At 48.4% G+C, this 26,038-nt stretch overlaps 1 protein-coding gene across 1 annotated transcript in view; it reads left to right on the top strand.

The window, feature by feature from the left end:
- Positions 1–26,038, top strand: part of LOC119454634 (DNA excision repair protein ERCC-6) — a 339,000-nt gene that overhangs the window by 51,800 nt on the left and 261,162 nt on the right. The gene's annotated exons all lie outside the window — the stretch shown is intronic.

Genomic DNA, 26,038 nt, shown 5'->3' with positions numbered 1-26,038 from the left:
CCGCTCAGCGCGCTCGCGCCAAAGCCACATGGCAAGTCGTCGTCGTCGTCTTCATTGCACACACAGCTCGCGCGGCGCCGTAAATTTGCAACTCCTTGATCATCTGTCGATGACGACTAAGCGCACATCATGACATAAGCCCCCATTTTCGAAGTTTTTTCGGCAGAAAAAACGCTGTACATGTGCGCGTGACATGTTTAAGGGGTTCACAAGTCCATAACGTCAGCAGTCAACCCTTGCTCGAATGCTGATGATAGTTCCTAGAGTCCTATCTCAAGTAACGATGCACCCACTGCACACATCTAGTTACACTGCACACTTCATAACACCACGTTAAACCACACTTGGGCGCGAAAAACACACATATAATATGGCACACCAAACACAAATATCGCGACTGAAAATTGTGAAAGCCGCCTAGCCATTATCAAATGGCACCTGTAGTCCGTATACTCTCATGCGAGACTGGAAGGGGTGCCTAGTAATCTCTTTAAGAGATTGTCTCAGCTCAATGTATGGAACAGCTGCAGTCTTTGCATCAGGTACTCTATTGCAGAAAACGGTTGTCACATTACTGCGATGTAGCTGAGTCATATCATTGAAATAATGGGAATAGTCAACAGGAGAAGTATCATGGGCTTTACGAACAAGGGAATGAAGATCCACTATTGATCTAGTAACAGCCACTGATGCAGGATTGCCCTTGGCCATAAGACCACGTCTAGTGTTGCTCACACTATTGTCGTTCCCTACAATGTTAGTCCCAATCATTTTGTCTTCTTCAAAGAGACTGTGCTCTGGCCATGGACCGGCCGAATTAGCAACCACATTGTCGGATTTCAGGGAGTCATTTCTCGACAATACCTTCTTTTCTGCATTGACGAGACTAGATGTCTGGAGATCTTTATCTGCATCAGATTCTGCTGAAGCGTCCACTTTCGTTGAGGTAACTGAGTGGTTGTCATCAATGCCTGGTGTAGATAGTGTTGTTACAGAGCCCATTGTACTTTTTCTGTTCTCACTACTATCCCATAAAAAGGTATCTGGAAGCATTGGGTCTGAACCAGTGACTTCTGTAAGTAATGGAACATTTTGTTCCAAGGCTGAAACCGGAATCTTGAGTGCAAGTCGTGAAATACCACGGCGCGCATAGCGAGCGAGGGCCACGAAACTGCCAACGCCGGCCAACGCTCGCTTCACGATAACGGCAGTAAACGAAACTTCAGGGAGCGGGCGGCGCCGGCAGGCACGGCGAAGGGCGCACGCGGAGACCGTGGAATGTGAGGGAGGAGGGCGGCAGGGAAGCGGATTTCGCATTGGCAACTCCGCCGCTTCGTTGGCTCCCCTCGCCCTCCCTCGTACCTCGACTGTCACCGTGTGCGCCCGCCGCCGTGCAGGCGCCACCGCTACAGCCGGCCCGGCGCCAGCTCCCCGAAGTTTCGTTTTCTGCCGTTATCGGGAAGCGGGCGTTGGCCGGCCTCGGACAGTGCCACGGCTTCCCTCTGCGCCGTCGCCGCAGCGTGCAAGGTCCACATGTGACTAGAAAGTAAAGGAAGCATAAAGGAGAAAGAAGGGTTCACTGCTATTTCTACGCGTGGCTACGGTAGTGTGGCTGAGACGTCGGCACGTACACGCATGTTCCAGCGGAACGCAGAATCGGCGACCTTGCCATTTGAGAGAGGGTGAAATTTCCGCCGCGTTTTTTTTTCTTTCTTGCTTTCTTTTTTTTTGATAGCGCGCGACATTGAGGGGTCTCTCCTAAGCTTTAACTCTATGGCCATGCCGGCGCAATGCTGGTCGGAGGCGCCGCTGCGTGATTTGGTTAGAATTAACGAGATTCGACTGTAAATTGAATGCAAACGTTCTAGCCGCATTCCTCGACTGTCGCATACGCGTGGCGGCTCGGTGCACATGTTTTGCATATGTGCGGGCCTATAAAATTGTTGCTTTGGTTATAGTGCGGTACCGCTTATAGTGCGGATATTCGCGACTCCGGCGACTTACGTTATAACCGGTCTACACTGTATTTAAAGAGATACTCGGAAAACTGTGCGTGGTATCCAACTACAGTAAAACCCCGGTGATACGAACCGGGCTGGTACGAATTTCGGTGTGATACGAATTCGTAACATTTCCCAGCCGAAATACATTGCTCACAATACGAAAAAGATCGGCTGTTCCGAACGTGATGCCGTGCTGAACGCGTAAGCAACAGCGGCGGCGGCGGAGCCAGAGGGCCACCGGCACATACAAGCCGGCACAGCGGGATCTGGGCGGGATCCATAGTCGCCAAGCAACCGACTGTCACGCGGCTGCGCAATCTCTCGTCGAGTGGACCGTACCACATCACAGCCTAGCTGATGCTTAGTGAGAAAGTAGACGAGGACCGCTGCTGCAATGACGACTGAGGCGCAGCCCCGACGGTCAAAACGCTCCCTGCACTCGACGTGCTCAGGCATGCAGTGGTGTGCAAGTGGTGTGCAAAAACATTCCCAAGATCATGTGCGCGCCCTTATACGCCTTTCAGAAGGTGATCGTTGACGATTTGGACAAGAAGAAAACGTCCGTCCCGTTGATACGTTTTTCAAGGGACCGCCAAAAAAGAGAGAGAGAGAGAAAAAAAAGCCGCAGTTTCGCCCAAAAGGTGAAGCAACGGAAACGCAGCAGCAGCAGCGAGCGAATTGACCTTTGCGCTGTCTCTCGCTTCAACGCGAACTAAACGTCGAAGGCACAGCGCATACGAAGCTACTGGCAGTAGACGCACTTCGTCAACATCGCAGATCATTATGACGATAAGGTCCGCACGAGCGCGCACTATGCGCACGTCGCAGATCGCTTTCAGGATACGGCACCCGCGCGGGTGCGTAGTATCTGCAACGTGCTGGTCGCTTGTTGCAATGCATCGGTCGCTTGTTGCAATGTACAAGTTGGCTGCACCGCTAAGTTTACGTGACCGCCACATTCAAACGCAACGTAACATGCTGGTACATTATAGATTGGCGAAGTATCACGGGGAACGCCCGGTTATTCGAACGCGAAAGCATTTGCGATGGTTGCCGCGCACAATGCTCGCAGCAGTGCGCCAAATCACGTGGCGGCGCCTCCGACCGGCATTGCTCCAACACCGCCATAGAGCAAAAGCTTAGGCGAGACCCCTCAACGCCGCGCGGAAGAAAAAAAAAAAAAAAAAAAACACGGTGTCACGCCAAGGTCGCCGTTTCTGCGTGGCACTGGAACATGCATGTATGTGCCGACGTCTCAGCCAATGCTGTGGCTGCAGCGCAAAGGGAAGCAACGGCGGAGGCACAATTCGGCGAACGCTCGCTTCAACGGCAGAAAACGAAACTTCAGGGAGCGGGCTAAGCGGCGCCGGGCTGGCGGGAGCGGCGGACGCGCACGGAGACAGTCGAAGGTGAGGGGGCTACGAGGGTGTTGAAAGGAAGGGCGAGGGGATCCACCGAAGCGACTGAGTTGCCGAGGCCAAATCTGCTTCCCTGCCGCCCTCCTCCCTCACCTGCGACGGTTCCCGCGCGCGCCCATCGCTGTGTCGCCTCTTCATATTCACAACCCCAATCTCTCTCGCCGTGCCTGCGCCACCCGCTCCCTGAAGTTTCGTTTTCTGCCGTTATCGCGAAGCGAGTGCGAGCAGTTTCGTGGCCCTCGCTCGATATGTGCTTGCGCGCCGCGATATTTCACGAATCGCACCGTTTGTACGTCGTGCTATGGTGCACGAATATTTCAAAAATAAGTCCTTTTAATTCGAACAAATTTTTGGGCCCCTTCGAGTTCGAATTATCGAGATTCGACTACACATGGAAGTCAATGGGATTTAGGTCGGGACCGTGAGAACGCAACGTAGCAGCCGGGAAAATGCAGCAGCGAGGAAGGTATCAATGGAATTCCACTATTAGAAATCTTTTCTGGTAAAAATAAATTCATTTTTCTTGATATTGTGCATGTTTTGATGATACGAATTTCGGGTGATACGAAAATTTCACGCGACCCCGCAAGATTCGTATCACTCAGGTTTTACTGTATTATCTTTCAAAAATCTGTAGAATCACAAACTGTTTCTTGTGTCTGGAAGGTTGCTCAAGTTGTACCAATACACAAATCTCGCAATAGGCAAACAATTTCCAATTATAGACCAATGTTGTTATTATCTACTTGTTGTAAACTACTAGAACACATAATTCATAAGCATATTATAGAGTACCTCAACAATAACAACATTCTTTCACATCACCAGCATGGTTTTAGATCAGGCTTCTCCACGGTTACGCAAGTAATTGAATTCACTCACGACGTTGCCACTACACTTAATAATCGTGGGCAGATTGATGCCATTTTTGTTGACTACTCCAAGGCGTTTGACGAGGTATGTCACGCTAAGTTACTTATGAAACTTGACACTATTTTCAGAGGTATACATAGCAATCACTTGCTTGGCTGGATAAGAGACTACTTGCATCTGCGGTCCCAGTTTGTCTCAGTTAATCAGGAGCACTCATCTTCAGTCGATATTTCCTCCGGCATTCCACAGGGCTCCGTATTAGGACCACATTTATTCATTATTTACAATAATGATGTTGAGAGCGTAGTTACTAATACTGCTGTTAAGCTCCGTTTGTATGCAGACGACTGTGTCTTGTATTCTAACATTACCAGTGTCAATGCCCAGGAAATGCTGAATAACACGTTCAATGCCTTCTGCAATTGGAGCAAGACCTGGCAAATGGAAATTAACTTTGATAAAACGGTATCTATGGCCTTTTTGAACAATAAGGAACCCCTGAAATTCGCCTACAGTAATGGTGAGAAGATTTTGACTTATGTCCCAGAGGGCCCATGATGTCACTGAAGGGCTTGGCCTGACAGTGCCAACGTGGGAGCGGGCCCGCCTCGGCTTAAGTCAAGCCTCCGGACCTCTTTAAATAAACTTTGCACACACACACACACACACACAGATTTCAAATATCTTGGAGTAACTTTTTCTTCCAACTTAAAATGGCAGAAACACGTGGACTTCATTTGTTCCAGGGCACTAAAGCGACTTGGATATTTAAAAAGGACACTAAAAACAGCAATCAAGGAATGCAAACGAGCAGCTTGCAAATCCCTCGTGAGGCCTGCTCTAGAGTATGCATGTGTTGTGTGGTCACCTCACTGCATATCTGATATATCAAAGATTGAGGCTTTGCAGAAGAAAGCTGTCAGATTTATTTGTAATCGGTATGATCGCAATTTCTCCCCTTCTCTGCATGCTGGCCTGCTATCGCTTGAGCTGTTGCCACATAGGCACACGTGTGAAAGGATTATAATGTTGCACAAAATTGTACATGCTTCTGTCATTGTCGACGTATCTGTGACATTTGTTAGCTTCTCGGCACGTGTAACATGAAGAGCCAATCCTTTGAATATTGTTCCCTTTAGAGCTCACTTAAATAGCTTCAAATTTTCTTTCTTGCCATTTACCATTGAATTGTGGAATAGAGCACTGCACGGGCCCGGGCTTAAAGCCGCGTTAAAGCCCGGGCCTGGGCCGGGCTCGGGCTTGAGGCCGCGGGCCCGGGCCGGGCTCGGGCTTGAAGCCACGGGCCCGGGCCAGACTCGGGCCCGCTCATTGAAGGGCCTAATTAGGCCTTCGAACACACGCGACCGTTATGCATTGCATGTTTCAATGCATTCTGTGCCAAGCTGAAGTGACACGTGCAAGATGACTGTCATCATCATCATCAGCCTATATTTATGTCCACTGCAGGACGAAGGCCTCTCCCTGCGATCTCCAATTAACCCTGTCTTGCGCTAGCTGATTCCAATTTGCGCCTGCGAATTTCCTAACTTCATCACCCCACCTAGTTTTCTGCCGTCCTGGACTGCGCTTCCCTTCTCTTGGTATCCATTCTGTAGCTCTAATGGTCCATCGGTTATCCATCCTACGCATTACATGGCCTGCCTAGCTCCATTTTTTCCGCTTAATGTCAACTAGAATATCGGTTATCCCTGTTTGTTCTCAGATCCACACCGCTCTCTTGACTGTATATCTTATCAGATGACTATATCTTATCAAAGAAAATAGTAAAACAGATGGAGTTCTCATTTTTAACAGCGGAGGTGTTTCCGCCGGGTCTAATGTGTCTGCTGAATCCAAAAATGTCGGCCGATCCTGGCAGCAGTGCAGAAAGGGTCCAAGCGCAATAGCACATACACCTGTGAACTAGCGAAGCTGAGCCTGGTTAAGTCTAGCTAAGAATGATGGGGACTAATTGCATATCGATAGGAAATTGATAGCCAATCAATAGCTAGTCGATAATCGACCAATAATCAATAAATTCCCGAAAATGCTGGGGATGACTTTAGCCTAGCCCAAATACGTGGCCAATACCTTACGATAGCCAATCGACAGCCAATCAATAGCTAATTGATAATTGATCAATAATCAATAAATTCGGATAAGTTGGTAGTGCTTAACGTATCCCAAATACGTGGCCAATATCTTGCAATAGACAATCTATAGCCAATCAATAGCTAATCGATAATCAATCAATAATAAATCAACTCCGGGAAATGCTGGGGATGACTTGGTAGTGCTTAGCCTAGCCCAGAAGCCAGGACTAGCTAGGTGCCCATCATCTCCGCTGTCTCTTTAGCATTGCGCCGCCAGTGCAAGCTACGCAAATTTTTTTTTCTTTTCCGCAAAAACGAACATTGTTTCCGCGTAAGGAAAAATAAATTATACAAAGAACCACTCCTGAAACCATTTCCATGTTACCGCTTTTGCGATCGCACTATTACCAGTTTTAATACTATGGCATTATTTTAGCGCTAAGGCCAGTTACTTTTGTGCTTCAATGCATAAAACAGCGTTTTCCTCAAAAGGTTAACTGGAACACCCATGCATTTCGTCGGACACTTTGAAAATTAATATCTCGAAACTGGTTCAGTCCTGAGAATTCGTTCGAAGTGGATACGCCTTGCGAACTCAGCGGCTATAATTCGTAGATTGAAAGATGTGCCGTAATATAATTAATTAAAAAGTTAATTCGCGTAATTATGTTAAATATTCAATTAGGCCATCAATGTCACAATTAGCTTGGAACTATATAAAACAATTAGCATCCTTAGAGCGTCGTCGCATTAATGCAAACACAAGAAATTGTGAGATATGGTCCATTCCATACTTCAGAACACTCTATAAGCTTCAGTCGTTAATACATTACCTACCATTCACTTTGAACAGATACAAAAATGGCGGTAATTTCAGTAAGAAAGAACTCAGCTGACATTTTGGTCGCTTGTAGTCTATCTGATGTGATTATTATTCTGCCTTTGTGTATGGTTCTGAGTGTATAATGTAAATCCTGTTTCGTTTTCTTAGCAAATGTTGATCTTGTAAAATTCAGTCTCATGCTATGTTGTATAGGTGGTGTTGCTTTGTTTTGTATAGCTAGTATTGTTATTGTAGTGTTGTTTAAAATGCATTTGTTAAAAGATTTTCCAATTCTGTTAACTCGCCGTGACGCAAATATTCTTTGTCTTTCCGTTCATAGCTATTCCGTCTATGAGGAATTCCAGTGAGAGCTGGAAATATATGTGAATTATTGTGCATGCGTGCACACTGTTTGCTGTACTATTGCCTTGCCTGGTCTTTTGGGTCACGTCAAGCTACATCATCATCATCAGCCTATTCATGTCCACTGCAGGACGAAGGCCTCCCCTGTGATATCCACTTACCAGTGGCGTAGCCAGAAATTTTGTTCGGGGGGGGCTGAGGTTGCAGCGCGGCCTCCTCCTTATAGAATTTGTCGAGGGATCAAATACATGAATAATAACTGCATTGCCAATGCCATTGTATGTTAGATGCTGCAAACGAATTATTGAACGCTACGCACTGTCAAGTAAAATATGTATTTTTTCAGAAAAGAATACATTCGTATGTCCTAAAAATTCTGGCAGAAATAACTGATATCAATGCGGCTGCGTTTTTTTTTTGTCTATTTAATAAGGAAAGAAAACATCACACGGACATTAGAACTATATGAGTTCGAAAGCAGCAAAGCAGTGTATACAGCTGATATGAAGAACGTAAAGGCCATTTAATGAATAAGTTGAGGACAAATATTTTGATGAATCTTCGTCATTCAAGAACCTTATTTACATTTTTGCACATATGCAACGGCCAGGAAAAAACCTCAATGACGTTGTCCCTCGTTGCAATAGATTGCGCAGGAGCAGCTGTTACCGGTCGTGTATTGTAATTACACCGAGATGATACTCACAACAGTGAGTACAAATAAAAAGTAGGAGAGAGAGAAGTCATAAGGGAAAGGCAGGGAGGTTAACCATGCTGAGCCCGGTAGGCTACCCTGCACGGGGGAAGGGCGAGAAGGGATTGAAAGATAAGGAAGAGAGAATTTCACACTTCACACGTTGCACATTTACAGTTAAGCGTTCATCGCTGAGTTTCGTCACAGGCGGTAATACAGGCTTGTGCACTTCAAAAAACACAGCAGCGCCTTTGTAGCCCTGCACATAGGCCACGCGCCCAAGATCTTTTCCTCCGTAAAAGGCCTGTCGTCTAAGTGCCCCAAAGCCGTCCGAAGGGCAATCCTCTCATCTTCGTATCTGTGGAAGTCACATAAAAGTAGGAGTTCCGCAAAATGTACATTAGAAATGCGAAGATAGAATGTAATATACAAATGCGAAGATAGAACTCGCTAAGGGCAACAAAGAGTCGCTAGGAACAAAGTTCACTGCTTGTATACTGAACACCTCGCAAGAAGATATTTAAATGTTCGTCTAAGTCTCCAATAAATCTACGTATTTAAGCAAACGTCACTGTATATTATGCGTCAAACAAGACAAATAAACACGTTGCGGAGTCAGACATAGTAAACTTTGCGCACAGAAAGACAGATGATCTTGGCAAGAACAAAACCATGATCGCGCAGACATCGTGATATGTACTCGGGCCATGCAGCGGTCGCCACAGCACCATACAGGTAGAATAATAGATGAATAATGCAGAAATCAGTACGAAAATGTGTAATTTAACTGCCTGCACAGCGGCAACAATTATTCTGCACCCAAAATTAAAGGAGGGTTTTGCTTCGTTTCAAAAAAGAAATAAAAGCAGGTAGCTAAAAAAGGAAAGAAAAGGACAAACGAAAGCCACAGATTATGCGGCAAGTTGAACTACCCAATATCCCAGTGTGTTTTTGGCAAACGCATCGTGGGCCGGGCTTTCAATGAGCAAGGTCGGTCAAAATTGGTTATTGATGTTCTCGTAATTTTCGTATTCGCATGATCGATAATTTGATCATGATGCTAACTGCTAGAATAAACGGCTAAAATTTCTGCAGTTTTAAAAGCTAGAGAATTGCGAGCTTATGGACCTGAAGGAATAGAGCTTTTTACTTGCATTTATTTTTGCTGCTTCGCTATCTAAAGGACAAACTTCTCTCGGCGGGGAAGTTGAGCGAAGCGGTCAATGACTTCGGACACGTTGATGCCGACGTCTCTGTGGGTGTATAGAAGCACCAATCTAACCATGCGTTCCACATACATTGTAGAGCGCAAGTAGTTTTTTTAATAAACTCTCGTTAAAAAATATTCTCTCTGCGCTGGCAGTGGTCACTGGAAGGGTGACTAGAATCTGGAACAGTTTGTACACATTTACATAGAACCTGCAGTCGCAATGAGAGATGGGCATCTATTCCGGTGCTAAAACCTAAAACACTCCCTCGATGTCCTTGGCATCCTTGCTTAGGTACTTTGCACAAACATTAGGCTGTTCGATTCCGGCGATGTCCATCGTTTCGTCAGCAAATACGGAGAAGCAGCCTGCTTTTGCAACTAGGCTTTCTTTGATAATTTCGTCTCAAATTTCTATAATTTGGTTTGTGCATCTGGGCTTAAATACGAGGCATTACTGGGGCAACTTTCCAAATGGTGCTTCAGATATGTATCTCCCCAATCAGCTCGCATGCGAAGAAGCGCTTTGAAAATACCTGTATTGTCCGGGGGGGGGGGGGGGGGGGGGGTTATGCTTGAATCTATAGGGCCACTGTCCCTGTGGCCAACGAGAGCCAGAACTTGTAGCCCGCAACAAGAATTTCCTCAATAATAGGCCGTTCACTTTCTTCTGTTTTCTCAAATTTTACTTTGCCTGCCCTGGTCCAGCTGATCGATCACATTGGGCACGCGTCCTGAAAATGTTTGGAGAAAATTATCAGCTGCTAGCTCAAAGTCACGGTAATATTTAGTATTTTTGTGTGTGTGGAAGATTGCGAGCGCGTGCATTCATTTCTGGAACGGCTTGGACACGAGGGCTCGAGTGCACGCATGTTGGTCCAAGTTTATAACAGCATTAACCCCATAAAGTTCCATACTTGAAAATATTTTAAAGCGCGCCTTTGGAAATGTCAGTGCACCTTTCACGTCAAAAGTTTATGAGAACTTAACACCCATAAAATTTCGGAATTGAAATCTATGCTCTCCGTAGATTCCGCGGCCGCTTCGAGATGCCGCAACGCGCCCGCTCGCTATCGAAAAGCCATTGAAAGTTTGTGCTCGGATGGGGCTCCTTGCGTTACGTGACCCGAGGTGCCACGAAATCCACCACAGGTGCCACGAAATCCAGCCCGAGTTCGCAATGTTCGTGCCGAAATGTCTTTCGAGCGTGAAAAAGACATTGTAGACAGAATAAAGAATGATTGAACATAGCTCGCCTACACGAACATGTCGCAGCCTACGACACTAGGATACCTAAACAATTGAACATTCTGCACTCAAGAACGAATTATGGTCAATAAATTCTTCGACATACACTTCCGGCTTTACTCAATAACCTCGCCTTACGAGAAATAGACCTTCTGTCCTTATGCAGCCTGCACAACTACTTTCAGTCAAACTAATCCTTGTTGTTTAATGAGTTTGTTCATATGCTATACTGTATGACTTTTCCTCCCTTTATTTGCTTTAGTTTATGCTTCACTGAATATACTGCTATGTTAAGTTTTTTTTCTATTTTTTTCTGTTTTCGTATAATAAGACTTTTTTATGTAATCTATAATGCTCATGTATAAATTCAATATTTCCTTGTTAATGCAGACTACTTGTTTTTCTAATTGTTGAAGTGTATTACTACCTGTCTCGTATACACATTTTTTTAATTGACACCTTCCCATCTGCTTACTCACATGTGAGCGCCCGACGCCCTCTGTTGCCTTTGATGGGTTTTTGGGCTGGTCAAGTTGCCTGCGTGCAACTTTTTATCCAGAACCCCACATTCTTTTCATGGGAAGTAAATTATTATTATTATTATTATTATTATTATTCCCGGCGTCGGTGGTAGTTTTGGTCGGCGGTGCATGCCGGCACGAAAAAATTTCGGGGGGGGCTGAAGCCCCATCAGCCCCCCCCCTGGCTACGCGCCTGCCACTTACCTCTGTCTTCCGCTAGCTGTTTTCAACTTGCGCCTGCAAATTTCCAAACTTCATCATCCCATCTGGTTTTCTGCCGACCTCGACTGCGCTTTCCTTCTCTAGGTATCCATTCTGTAACCCTAATGGTCCACCGGTTATCCTTCCTACGCATTACATGGCATGCCCAGCTACATATGTAGCTTTTAGTCCAAAATGACCGTCCAGCATGTAAACTGGACAATAAATTGATTTGATTCGATTGATTTCGTTGGACACTTTGAAAATTATTATGTCGAAACTGGTTTAGTCCTGAGAATTCGTTCCAGGTGGATATGCCTTGCGAACTCGGCGGCTATAATTCGTAGATTGAAATATGTGCCATAAAATAATTAATTAAAAAGTTAATTAGCATAATAATGTTAATTCTTCAATTAGGCGTTTTGATTTCTCGTGGAAATAATGGCCACCTTATCGAGTAGTTTAGATCAAGGATTATAATTGCGCTATCTGCCACAGGCAATCTTTAAAAATTTGGTTCAGCTAAAATGAAACGCCCTGTATATTTGCATGCTAAATGACATCATAGAACTATATCGTACAAATCAAGGTAAGTGCATGCGCACCACCAGAAAAAAAAAAGATTTTTTTTTTATTACAGGCCGGGCCTGGTCATGCACACGCGGGCCCTAGCTAAGCTTAGTAATGAACGCCCGTGCCTGGGCCGGGCCCGGGCTCAGTTACACGGGCCCGGGTCGGGCCCGGGCTTGGAACCACGGGCCCGGGCCGGGCCCGGGCTGGTCTCGGTCATGTACGCCCGGGCCCGGGCCGGGCTCGGGCTTTGTATTACGGGCCCGGGCTGGGCTCGGGCCTCGTAAAGCGGGCCCGGGCCGGGCTCGGGCCGAAAAATCAGGCCCGTGCAGTGCTCTATTGTGGAATAACCTACATACTCATCTCTAAGAATTGCCACCTGAGCGTTTTGTAGACGAAGTTAGTTTACATGTGACATGATGATTGTATGTTGTCTTGATGTACTCACCCACTCCTGCTATGTCTCAAATCTGAGACAGCAGTATTTGTTAAATAAATAAATAAAATAAATCTGTGTTCGTCCATACGGGTGCCCTGCTCCTAGCTGCGCGAGAGGTCCGCATCGCTCACCGAACCAACCTGAAGAGGAAGCGTCTTCGACCTTTTGCGCCCTTGTAACCCCGCCGTTAGGTGGCTTTAGCAGCACGACACACGCGCCATCTCTTGCAATGCGCCGCTTCCACACCGAATGTAAAGCCACGCGGCGAAGGTGGATTACAAGAGACGGGAGCCATGCGGGGAAAACATCAGGGGATGCATGAGAGTCACACATCCCCACATACTGAATTCTGAGAAATGTCACTTAGGTGAGCGGAAGACATTAGTGCTTGGCCATCTTGTAGACAAGGATGGTATCAGGCCTGACACCCAAATGACAGCAGCTGTTTAAGCGTTTAAGCCTCCTCAGTCTGTTAACCCTTTGCAGTCCGAAACTTATACCCACTTTCCGGCTGTCCTGGTCTGAAACTATTTTGCCAGTTTGTGGTGCCGCGAAGAAAACCACAAACTGTGGAAGAAAAACTCACAGGATATTTATTTTTCATTTTGCATTCTGTGGGCAACTTCTCTACCAATATTTGAGCAGCGTGTGATACCACTCGAAGCATTCTCCTGGGTGCAGGCCAGGGTTGTTACTGCAGGTTTTGCAGAAAAACACAGTTTCCCTCCTGCCTCCGCTTGTTTTTTGATCGCTACAAGCAGCACAGTCCTTGCTGCTTCGGCCTGGGAGCTTGTAGATGAAACGGCTCCTCCCATCTACCCTTTCCTCGCACTGCTTCCGCTCAAATGGGCCCCGCTTTTTGGCTCTAGCCCTCACGTCACGCACCAGCAGTTGGATGAGGTTGCGGCGGTACTGCAGGTGTCGCTGTTCTTTCGCACCATGATTCTGCAGCTGTGTGCGCCTCAAAAAGCTGTGTACGCTTCAAAATAAAGCTATTGACAATGGAAACCTAGAAGCTTTCACTAAATGCACCACCGTAAAACGCACGTGGTGAAAAAGTGGTCATGCTTCTCTGCAAACCGTGCGAACGTGCGGTTATGCGCGCAAATGAGAACGCTCTGGTATGCTGAAGCCGTGCTGAACATTGTGCTGCACCCTAGTGCAAAGAGAAGTAAACTTCAACAAACAAAGTTTATTTATTCCTCAAGAGATGGCACATCATATTGACGCGAAATAAGTTGGCACGTGGTGACACTGGCCCCTTGAGGCGAGAACGACGAAGTTCGTGGTTGCGCGCGCGCTCTCCGAGGTCCAGCCATTATTAAAGGCTGACGTGTTTTTTTGCCTATCTGTTGCTGGTGAACTATTCTAGCTGTAATAGCTGGGTGACATTTCTGGTGGAAGTGCTGGGTACGGTCGATGTTAAGATCTCCGGAGCGTACCCCAGACCTAAGCCCGGCGAGTAGTTCGGACGAGCTTACCCCTGTGCACGTACGTACCAGCCGGCGTCTCCAGGGACTCCAGCCACAACACGGTCTGCTACCCGAACGAAGTAGAATGACGAACCAACCACCTCCTGCCGCTACTGCAGCATCGCACGTGGTCGTCAATCAGATCCGGACGCCGAATCATTTCCACGGGAGTGCTTCAGAGGACGCCGACGACTGGCTTGACCATTTTGACCGGGTCGCCAACGTCAACGACTGGACCCACGAGCGTAAGCTTCGCTACGTGTACTTCGCTCTTGAAGATTCCGCTAAAATATGGTTTGAGAACCACGAGGCGACACTGACGTCATGGGAAGAATTTCGTCGGCAGTTCCTCAATGCCTTCGCCAGGGCGGACCGGAAGGAGAGGGCGGAGTTAGCACTGGAGTCGAGAATTCAAGGCCCGAATGAGCGAGTGACGGCGTACGTAGAAGACATGAATCGGCTCTTCCGACGTGCGGACCCCTCTATGACTGAAGCAAAGAAGGTGCGCCACCTAATGCGCGGCGTCAAAGAGGAAATCTTTGCTGGCCTCATTCGAAATCCGCCGACGACAGTGGCAGAGTTCCACGACGAAGCCACCACCATGGAAAAGGCCCTTCAACAGCGGGCCAGGCAATACAACCGCGACGCCGTGATTTCAAGGGAGCTCTCTGCCGTTACCCTCGGCAACGACGTCGGCGCCTTGCGAGAACTCATCAGGGCTGTCATCAAGGAGGAACTGCAGAAGATGCAGACGACCGCTGCCTCTGTGGGACAACTTTCCATTGCGGAAATGGTGCGCGCCGAGGTCCGACAGGCCGTCCATGTTCCTGAACAGTACGAGGCACCACAGCAGAGACCGCGTCCTGAAATGAGTTACGCAGAAGCAGTACGTCGTCCACCACCCTCAAGCGCGTATAGCATGGTACACCCCGCTCAGCAATTGGACGTTAGCTTCAGGCCTCGCAGCACACCGCACATCGCAGAAGCAAGAACTAGGAAGAGCGACGTCTGGCGCACCGCAGACTACAAGCCCCTTTGTTACCATTGTGGCGAAGCCGGGCACATCTACAGAATGTGTCCTTATCGTCATGTGGGGCTCCGAGGATTCGCACCAAATGCACCTCGTCCACGACCTGGTGAGCGGCCGCCGGAAATAGAGAGTTTCGTCGCGAATCGTCGCAATGGTGATCAACGATGGCACGAGCCCCGTTCGTCGTCTCCTGCTCGTTACAGGTCGCCATCACCAAGCCAAGCCTTCTCTCGCGGCGCTCTCAGACGCCGCTCGCCAAGCCCGGCGGCTCGGGAAAACTGAGTTCAGCGACCTCCGGAGGTGAGGCCGCTGACGTCGACTGTGCGCAAGATCCTCCACTACGACGACAACGACGAAAACAGAACGACGCAGACGTACAGACGCAGTCAAACACCGTACGAGAGGTAATAACGTCGAACATTCCCGTCACCGTAGACGACGAAGACATAACAGCATTAATCGACACTGGAGCGGACACCTCAGTTATGAGCATGGACCTTGCCTGCAAGCTGAAGAAAGTTTCTACCGAGTGGACTGGCTCGCAGATTCGCACTGCAGGCGGCCATCTGCTAACCCCGGTAGGAAGATGCACAGCGCGAGTGAGCATTCGTGGGTTTACGTACCTCGGAGATTTCGTTATCCTCCCAAGCTGTTCGAGGGACCTAATTCTGGGAATGGACTTTCTGCAGGCTAATGGAGCCGTGATAAACCTACAAAAGTCGCTGGTAACGTTTTCAACGGCGCAGGCCTTAGCAGGGAGCAGCACTGACGACACGTATGTCAACGCCTTGAGGATTGTCGACGAGAACATCACGGTGCCGCCAAGGAGCAGCGTATTGACCCTCGTAACCTGCGACGCATTCGACGACTATGAGGGTATTGCCGAGGCAAATATCCCGCTGTTGCTCGAAAGACACATCTGCATCGCCCGGGGCCTTGTTCGAATACAGAATAAGTGCTCGCAAGTTTTGCTGACAAATTTCAGCCATGAGTATCAGCACGTCCCTCAAGGTACAGCTGTGGCCTTTCTGAACGGCATTGCTGACTTCTCCGACGTCGGCACGTTACAAGTGACTTCACCGGATGTAACAACTCACGCCAGCCTGAGTACCCGCGTCCACATTAATGCTGACTTAGCAGATGTACAGAAGAATCAGCTACTGGGCCTAGTGACAGAATTCTCTGGCTGTTTTTCCACAGAATCTAGAGTCCAGCGCACCTCCATTACGCAACACCGGATAGTTACAGAGGAGTCGGCGCGGCCTGTTCGTCAGCACCCGTACCGCGTGTCACCTATGGAGCGGGAGGCGATTAAGCGTCAAGTTGAAGAAATGCTCAATGATGACGTCATCCAGCCGTCGACAAGTCCGTGGGCGTCCCCTGTCGTGCTAGTAAAAAAGAAAGACAACACGCTCCGCTTCTGCGTTGACTACAGACGGCTTAACCGAGTCACCAAACGCGACGTTTACCCCCTGCCACGGATCGATGACGCTTTGGACCGTCTGCGCCATGCTGAGTTCTTTACTTCGTTAGACCTAAAGTCAGGGTACTGGCAAATCGAAGTGGACGAGCGTGACCGTGAAAAAACCGCCTTCGTGACTCCCGACGGGCTATACGAATTTAAAGTCCTGCTTTTCGGTCTCTGTTCCGCTCCTGCTACGTTTCAACGAATGATGGACACTGTACTCGTCGGACTAAAGTGGCAGACGTGTCTAGTGTACCTTGACGACGTTGTTGTGTTTTCCAGCACGTTCGATGAACATCTCACCCGACTACGAAGTGTCCTTACCGCAATACGCAAGGCAAACCTCACCATCAAGCCTGAAAAATGTTACTTTGGCTTCCGGGAACTCAAGTTTTTAGGCCACGTGGTCAGCTCCCAAGGAGTACGACCAGACCCAGAAAAGCTCGCTGCCGTTGCCGAGTTTCCTCACCCTAAAGACAAGAAGGCTGTTCAGCAGTTCCTGGGCCTCTGCGCTTACTACCGCCGTTTCGTTGAAGGCTTCTCGAGGATTGCTGAACCTCTCACGAGACTGACGCGACAAGATGTGCCCTTTGCGTGGACGGAAGACCAAGAGCTGGCCTTCACCGAATTGCGCAAACGCCTTCAATCCGCCCCAGTGCTGGCGCATTTTGATGACACCGCGCCAACTGAAATTCACACAGACGCAAGCAACGTAGGACTCGGGGCTATTCTGGTTCAATGGCAAGACGGCGCAGAACGTGTAATTGCGTACGCGAGCCGTAGTCTCACAAAAGCAGAAGCTAATTATTCGACCACCGAAAAAGAATGTTTAGCAGTCGTGTGGGCCATCAGCAAGTTCCGACCTTACTTATACGGCCGGCCATTTCGAGCGATCAGTGATCACCATTCGCTCTGCTGGCTTGCCAATCTACGAGACCCGTCAGGTCGCCTCGCTCGTTGGAGCCTCCGCCTCCAGGAATACGACATGACTGTTGTCTACAGATCGGGCCGTAAGCATAGCGACGCTGACTGCTTGTCACGTTCTCCTATTCCCTCGACATCTTCCGACTTGGAGCTAGATTTGCCGTTTCTTGGTGTCGTCGACGTGGTGCGCATGGCTGACTACCAACGTGCAGACTCTGAACTGCTTCCAGTCATCCGATATCTCGAGGGAGCTGACGTTGTTGTCCCACGCCAACTTTCACGTGGATTGACATCGTACTGCCTGCGGAACGATGTCCTGTACAAGAAAAATTTCGAGAACAGCCAAGAAACGTTCCTTCTCGTCGTTCCGACTGCGCTGCGCGAGGAAGTTTTACAGGCGTGTCACGACGATCCCTGTGCCGGCCACTTAGGCTTCGCGAGGACATTAGCGCGCATACGGCGGAAATACTATTGGCCACACCTATTTTCGTCGGTTCAGCGCTATGTGCGAACGTGCCGTGACTGTCAGAGGCGTAAAGTCCCACCCGTCAAGCCTGCCGGCCTCCTTCAGCCTTTGGATCCGCCTCCGGCGCCGTTCCAGCAAGTGGGAATGGACCTTCTTGGTCCGTTCCCCACGTCTTCCTTGCAAAACAAGTGGATAATCGTGGCAACCGATTATTTAACTCGCTATGCGGAGACAAAAGCTGTGCCGCGGGGAACTGCTGCTGAAGTCGCCAGCTTCTTCGTCCACAACATCGTGCTTCGTCACGGTGCACCCGCTGTGCTCATTACTGATCGCGGTGCAGCGTTTACAGCGGAGTTGTTGCAACAAGTCGTCACGCTGACGCATACTGACCACCGAAGGACCACAGCCTATCATCCCCAGACTAACGGCTTAACAGAGCGCCTGAACAGAACATTGGCCGACATGCTATCCATGTACATTGATGTGGAACACAAGACATGGGATGAAATTTTGCCATACGTGACGTTTGCTTACAATACCGCTGTGCAGGAAACCACCGAGTTTACACCATTCGAGCTCGTTTACGGACGTCGCGTTACAACCCCCTTAGACGCCATGCTCCCGGTAGACCACGGAGCCACAAGTAATGACACCACTGAGGAGTTCGTCGAGAAAGCGGAGGAAGCTCGCCAGCTTGCTCGGAATCGCATCCGCACCCAGCAGAATACCGACGCCTGCCGTTACAACCGGACCCGACGGAACGTCCAGTACTCACCAGGCGACCGCGTGTGGGTGTGGACACCTATCCGACACCGTGGGCTCTCGGAGAAATTGTTGCGCCGCTATTTCGGCCCCTACGAAGTTGTACGCCGCCTCAGTGATGTGAACTATGAGGTGGTGCCTCAAAGCTCTGATCCTAGTTCGAACCGACGCCGTCCCCGTGCTGAAGTCGTCCACGTAGTACGGATGAAGCCGTACTACGCACGCGAGGGATAAGCAACCCTCACAAACCGCTTCAGCACTGTGTACATTCCTGTATGTTTTTTTTTTTTTTTTCCATGTTGGCACTCTTGCCCATATTGCTCGCCCCATGCCCTTGAAGCGACCGGGTCGGTCGCTTTTGAGAGGGGAGCAATGACGCGAAATAAGTTGGCACGTGGTGACACTGGCCCCTTGAGGCGAGAACGACGAAGTTCGTGGTTGCGCGCGCGCTCTCCGAGGTCCAGCCATTATTAAAGGCTGACGTGTTTTTTTGCCTATCTGTTGCTGGTGAACTATTCTAGCTGTAATAGCTGGGTGACAATATACACAAAGAATGCGCATGAATCGCATTGAGGAAAACTGCGAAATTTAACCCCCGAACACTTTGTGATGCGGATAACTTTGACCATTTGATTGCTTCTTTGGCACCTGCATTTCTTGATAGAGAGACCTTTGAGAAGGAGCAGCAAGAAGACTTCAGCTTAGAGCCGCTTTTCAACGCTGCGCATGACTCCACAACTAGCCGAGGATATTGTGTTCGTGATGGCCTCCTCTACAAGAGGAATTTCGCAACCACTGGTGCCCGCTTCCTTCTTGTAGTTCCGGAGAAGCTACGCTCCACTATTTTGCTGGCCATGCACGACGATCGTACCTCCAGACATCTAGGAGCAGTGCGTACATTTCATCGTGCTCAAGAACAGTTTTACTGGCCCCGAATGCGTCGGTTGACTGAAATGTATGTGGCCAGTGTCAGGCCCACAAACACTTAATTACGACGCCAGCTGGCCTCCTACAACCACTGATGCCTTCGAGCTCTCCTTTCGAACAAGTTGGAATTGACCTCATGTGTCCCTTTCCCCGCTCATCGAGAGGGAACCGTTGGATCATCGTATGTGCCGACCATCTGACCCAGTACTGCGAGACGACTGCTTTGCCATCTGCTATCGCCAGCCAAGTTTCCTTTTTTCTGCTGCACTCGATCATTTTCCGTCACGGCCCTCCACGAGTCATCATCAGCGACCACGGCCGCCAGGTTACTGCAGAGGTCGTAGAAGAGCTTCTTCGATTGTGCGCTTCCAGCTTTTGCCACTTGACACCGTATCACCCGTCAACAAATGGGCTGACCGAGTGTACCAACTGCACACTAGTGAACATATTGTCCATGTACCTCGCATAGGACCATAAAAACTGGGATGACATTTTGCCCTTCATTACATAGGCCTTTAACACTGCAGAGCATGTGAGTACTGGCTACAGCCCGTTTTTTCTGCTCTACGATCGTCCGCCGCGTCACACACTGCACACCATATTTTCTTTCTCCACCCGCGACGATCTCACCATCGCCGACACTCTGTGTCGTGCTGAAGAAGCTCAACGCTTGGCCCGCATGCATACTCTGGCTTCGCAAGACTGGTAAAGAGCACGGTACGACAGGCACCATCGGGATGTCACCTATTCTCCAGGAAGTCTAGTCTGGCTATGGTGTCCGGTGCGCAAGCGTGGCCTGTCTCAGAAACTTCTCGCCAACTATACTGGCTCGTACATTATTGTACCAGCTCAGCGAAGTAAATTATTGACTGGCGTGTCTCACCGCAACTGGACGGTGCTCCGCCAAGACTGAGGTTGTGCACATTGTTCGTCTCAAGCCCTTCACTCCGAGAACTTAGTTTGACTTGCCCGGCTGGCTTCGTCTAGGAGAGGAGAAATATTACAGTCAAGGTAGCCACATGAGTGGAAGACGAAGGAGTGTCAACGGAAAAGACGAGAAAGAGAACATTTTTGCCCATCGGAGGCTCGCCCTGAATCCTGTTCAATAAACCCTGTTTTTCTCTCGTAACAATATCATAGCCACCACATGGCCAGTGGGTCTCTTCGACTTGTCATCCTGGGCTGTCCAGGACTGCCCGAGGCGCTTAATACGCAACACGCAATGGCTGAAATCCCCGCCTCGGGCAGTCCGGAACTGTCAGGGACGGATAATTTCATCTCTTCTTGTTGAAGTAATAGTGCTCAGTTTGGACAAGTTAACTGCGGGTTGTGATAAACCACTTAACAGATACTGGCATCAAGTTTTTGTTACGAAGGATGCTCAAGGTAGGCCAAAATATCCACTTCTGTCAAATCTAGTCAAGGCACAACTATCACTTCCACATGGTAACGCTGATGTCGAGCGTGGGTTTAGTTAAAATTCGAGAGTCCTGCATGACAAGTCATATCTGTCTCTGTCGGGCATAAGGCATTCATCACATCTTGTCTATGCAAAGAGGTCTGACTGCAATCCGTGTCTGTTTTCAGTTAATGCAGATGTCATCAGGGCTGTCAAGGGGGCATCAAAATGATATGCGGAGCGCCTTGTAGTTGAACAGAGAGCACCAAAGCGGCTTTGTACAGATGCAGAGCAAATATTTGGAGGACTCTTAAGCTTCTCCTTTAAGAGTGGAACGCGATAGCGTTATCGGGCGCCGTTCGCATCAAATTTTTCTTCGAGTAGACTTCACTGCAACACACAACGTGCAAAAGCCAGTTTACAAAGACCAAGCTTACACTGATCCCCTTAAAGTTGGCTTCACTTTTAGACACAAATGGATTGTTACGAAGACATTTTTACAGGAGCAATTTAAGCCGTCTCGTATCAAAATGAGAAGGCCCTAGGACCTTTTTTTCTATTATTTTATTAATTGTTTGCTGTTGCCCCGAGGTACGCGCAAGTCCAAAATTTAGAAAGGCTTGGTTTTCAACATTCCCCTCAATGTTGCCTAGAACCAAAGTACAGCGACACACCATCAGAATTGGAGGATGCGTAAGCTTCGCCTTTAAGAGTGGAAAGTGATAGCATTTAAAGATGCCTGGCTACTTATCAGGCTTTTTTCTCGTACATTCAAAGTACAATTTGACGCTATCACGCCTGTAGGTTGCGATTAAGTCGTACTTTCCAATCTTTTTGTCGGATTTTACTTTGAAAAATTCAATTTTTGTTCACTAATGCCTTGCGCAATGCCGAGGGCCTGTGTGGTTGGGGTGGTTCAGCATGATTATTTCCACCAGGCACCGATGCTTAACGCCGACGCCGGATTTTCTGCCACACGGGGCCCTTAACACTGTCGCGTCTCAACCAATGTGAATGTGAGAAAAAAACCAAGCTAAGAAGGAAGTGGATGAGGTAGAACGAATGTTAAAAAATGCCAAATTGTTGATTTAGTGGGGCTTGAAGCTGAAGAACTTCTCAGACATTGAGTGGCCAGGCAATACTTGTTCAAGCAAGACAAAAAATGAGTGAAAGTATTTATCACTTGGATGCTGCAGATAAGGGGAACAAAGCGTAGTGAATTTCCATGCAGCTGACATTCATGTTTTGTCTTTTTGTTCCCATCATGTTTCATACTTTGGTGCTTCTTTGATAAAAGCTTGCATTAATATGCTGTCAATGAACTCATGCTTGCACTGTTTTTAGCACTTCATTTTAACAATAGTTAGGCTAGTCATTTCTTAAAGGGCATATAGTATGACAAACTTATTGGGCAACCACATAATAAAAGCAATGAATACTGCTTTTGTCCTGTTTTTCTTCTTTTTTGCAACCTGCTAAAAAACATCGGGCAGCTGCTACAAATCGTCATTTTTCCTGTTCCAAAACGCTTTTGGCTATTCCCCTCACTTGTCGATGATATAGGCCTGTAATAAATGGGCTCTTGCGCTTTACCTCATTCATGCAACGAAATCACCTTCCCCTCCTTCCAGTCACTTGATAAAGTACAATGACTGCATGAAGAGTGCTGCAAGAAGTATGGACAAGTGAAGTTTGGTGTTCTTCAACATCTTTGAATTTGTAGCGTCAACACCAAAGAAAGCAGATAACTTTAAATTTTCAATCAGGCGTACAACACCCGTGCGTTCAGTGGATTTAAAATTCACTGGCCCCTGGTAGGAATGGTAGTATAGTATTGGCTAATTTGGTGATCAATGCTGTTTAAAAGCATGGAGAAGCAGGGCAAACCGAGGGACCCCACGTTTGTTTGTCACAACCATATGAGGCCAACAAATGCGTAGGGATTGCTTCAATTGAAATATGGAAACGATAAGGTAATGGAAAAATGAAAGTGGATGTTCCTGTGCAGTGCTCCACCTGGTGTGGTGTCATCCCTCTCTCCACTTGTTTGGGTGTACAAGGTTAGCCCTGAGTGCCAGCACTGCTCCCGGCCAAGGTGGAAAACGTGTAATGCTCTTGTAACCACAGCTGTCACTTAGTACGTGGGAAGTTTCCCCTTCTGGCAAATTGGGTGGGTTGTTGTACGTAGCATAGCATTGGCTTCTGCCGCCGCCAATGCTATTGCGATAAGCATCTCCACCTATCTGTTTTACAGCGTGTGTGGCGTAGTGCTGGAAAGTGCAGTGATACGTGGCGACAGAGGTAGAGTTCGCTGCACGAAGTGTAGGTCCTGGTGACTTGGAAGTGCGGTCATGCTTGGAGGACAGAAATACGCTGACCTCAGCACCCGTGTCTACGAGAAAGCGCAGGCCGGAAATGTGATCCATGACAAAAGGTGGCTGAGTTGTATGGCAAAGTCACATGTTGCCGTCAGTTATCTCGCGGCTTCTTTCCCGACCAGTTGCACGGGAAATTGCACTGGCGGTCATGGTGCTGGAAAGTGCAATAATACCAGCAAATAGGTGAGCTTCGAGGACTGTGCGAGCGGGGACCGCTCCGGGAAGATGAACGGCGACTAGGGCTTGAGGAGAAGCCGTGCTAGATCCAAAACAGCGTTAGCGTCCACCGACGGAGTTCGCATCGCCATAGTCATCAGTGAAAATCGTAGTGGAATTCAGTAATGCTGGAACGCTTTGTGTCTTTAAAGCCTTTATTCTTGCATTTAACGCTATGCATAGAACTGCGTCGGCTGCGTGCCTTCATAATTGAGTAGCCGCCATCTGTGATCACGTCGATAGCAACCGCAGTTTTATCTGCAGTTGCGGCAAATGGTAGTTTCGTTTTTACTCGGTGCGCGTGTTGGTCACGCCCCTTCAGAACTGCAAGGTCGCCGTCCATGATTGTGTAGACAGCGGCCGCGGTTGCGGCAAATAATAGTTTCGTTTTTACTCTTTGCAAAGCTGTCGAGGATTAAGAACACCGTCTACATTGTAATGGGCGGCGACATGGTGACACTGGCGAAAAAATAATCGGGATGTGCGCGCGGTGGTGAAAAGCGCGTCTCAGATGAAGGTGAGTGCAGCCGTGCTGTCAAAGAAGTAGCGAGCCCTTTGCCGCTGCGAGCGCTAATCAGTCACGAGATGATGAGAATCACAGCTTCCACATTGCGTTTGTGCAAAATTGAAACACGATTTTCCTGGTTCATTCAGTAAATAAAAGCGTTACTCAAGTATTATAGCGCAACAAAAAGCCATGGACGTGAGAAAAGAAGAACACAGACCCAGGCGCGGATCCAGGGGGGATGTCCGGATGTTCTGACCCCCCCCCCTCAGATTTCTGCATCGCCCCCTCGCTGACAGGGGGATGGCCCTGTCGCAAAAAAATATGGCCACCAGCATTCTTGAAGAGCATTTTTCGCGAGTACCAGTGATATTATCCATGTATAGAAGTAAAGGTAGCTCGCTCACAAGCTTAGTTGTATTCCGTCAGAGTGTGGTGTCGCGAAGTTGCCGTAGTTATTTTTTCTCATGAACACCTTGGACCTCCTGGCGCCGGCGGTGCCTTACTCGTCCCGTCGGTGGCGTCGAATGAACGATGTTGCCAAGCACGCCGATGTCCGGGCGAGCGCCTTCGCGCCTGATCAACTTAGTTGCCCCCGGTTGCCTCATTGGCTGTCATCAGTTCCGCGACCAACCTGCTTAATGAAAGAGATCACTTGCTGAAGTGTTCATATACAGTGTTTGTCCGAAAAGAAATGTCAGTGATTATATTGTGAAGCGACTAAACGTCGCAGCGCGCTAAGACCAGTTGGGATTGGTGGAAGGGGAAGTTAGCATACGCACGCGTGGTCGCTCAGTCGTCTGCGACAATCTGGAGAGTAAGGACAAGGTTTTTCGTCAACTCATTTTTATTTACCGTGCAAGCCGTAATGCAGCGCTCGTTGGAACAAAGGATTGCCATCGAGTTGTGTGTGAAACTCGGCAAGTCTGCAGTGGAAACTTTTCCAATGATAAAGACAGCTTTTGGTGATAATTATTTGTCAGAACGTCAAGTTTACCGGGGGCACAACGCCTTTTTAGAAAGTTGTGAAGAGGTCAGCGATGAAGCCCACGCTGTACCGCCATCAACGACCATCAGCGACGAAAATGTGACGCGCGCGAGAGATCTTTTCTACTCAGACCCTCGTTTGGGTGTCCGTTTAGTGGCACGCAGACAGTAAACATTCGAAAAAGCACCGTTCACGAGATTTTGACGAATAATTTTCAAATGTGAAAAGTGTGCACGAAGACCTTGCGCAAAATATTAATGGACGACCAACAATCAAGCCGAGTTGAAACATGACAGGAGGTTTGGGACTTGTGCGAAAGTGACCCCCACGTTTTGGACAATGTCATCACAGGTGACAAGACTTTGATGTTTGAATACGACCCCGAAACAAAAAGGCAAAGTGCCAAGTGGCACAGCTTGGCGTCCCCTCGCCCCAAGAAGGCCAGAATTAGCAAGTCAAAGTTCAAGACCATGCTGATTGTGTTCTTTGACATCAGTGGCCTTGTCCACCATGAGTTTGTACCCCACGGCACAACCGTGAACGCCAAATTCTACGTGAAAGTGCTCAAGCGACTCAAACGAAGGATTCATCGCACCCGGCCTGATATCGGGGGCGATTGGAAACTTCACCATGACAACGTACCATGCAGCCTGCACCGCCTTCCTCGTGACCCGCTTCCTGGCCGATTGAAAGATGTCAACAGTTCCCCAGCCACCCTACAGTCCCAACGTGGCTCTCCCAGGCTTCTTCTTCTTTCTGCACAATTCACATGAAAGGACATCATTTCGCGACAGTTGGCAAAGTCGAAGAGGCTTGCACCAAGGCCCTAAAGGACATTCCTGAGGAGGCCTATACCGTGACGCCTTCGATGGTTGGAAATCTCGCTAGACGCAATGTAACGACGCAGGAGGAGCCTATTTTGAAACATTTTATTGTGTTGTACCAATCTGATCAATAATTTCTTTTTAATCGACTCACTGACATTACTTTTCGGACAAACCCTGTATAAATAACAACTAGCAGCTAAACTAACTACGCATGGGCAACTTTTTT

Source organism: Dermacentor silvarum, chromosome 5 (genome assembly GCF_013339745.2).
Source record: "Dermacentor silvarum isolate Dsil-2018 chromosome 5, BIME_Dsil_1.4, whole genome shotgun sequence".
In the NCBI taxonomy this organism is placed as follows: domain Eukaryota; kingdom Metazoa; phylum Arthropoda; class Arachnida; order Ixodida; family Ixodidae; genus Dermacentor; species Dermacentor silvarum.
Note: the sequence above shows the minus strand (reverse complement) of the source record. Positions and strands in the feature narration are given on the sequence as shown.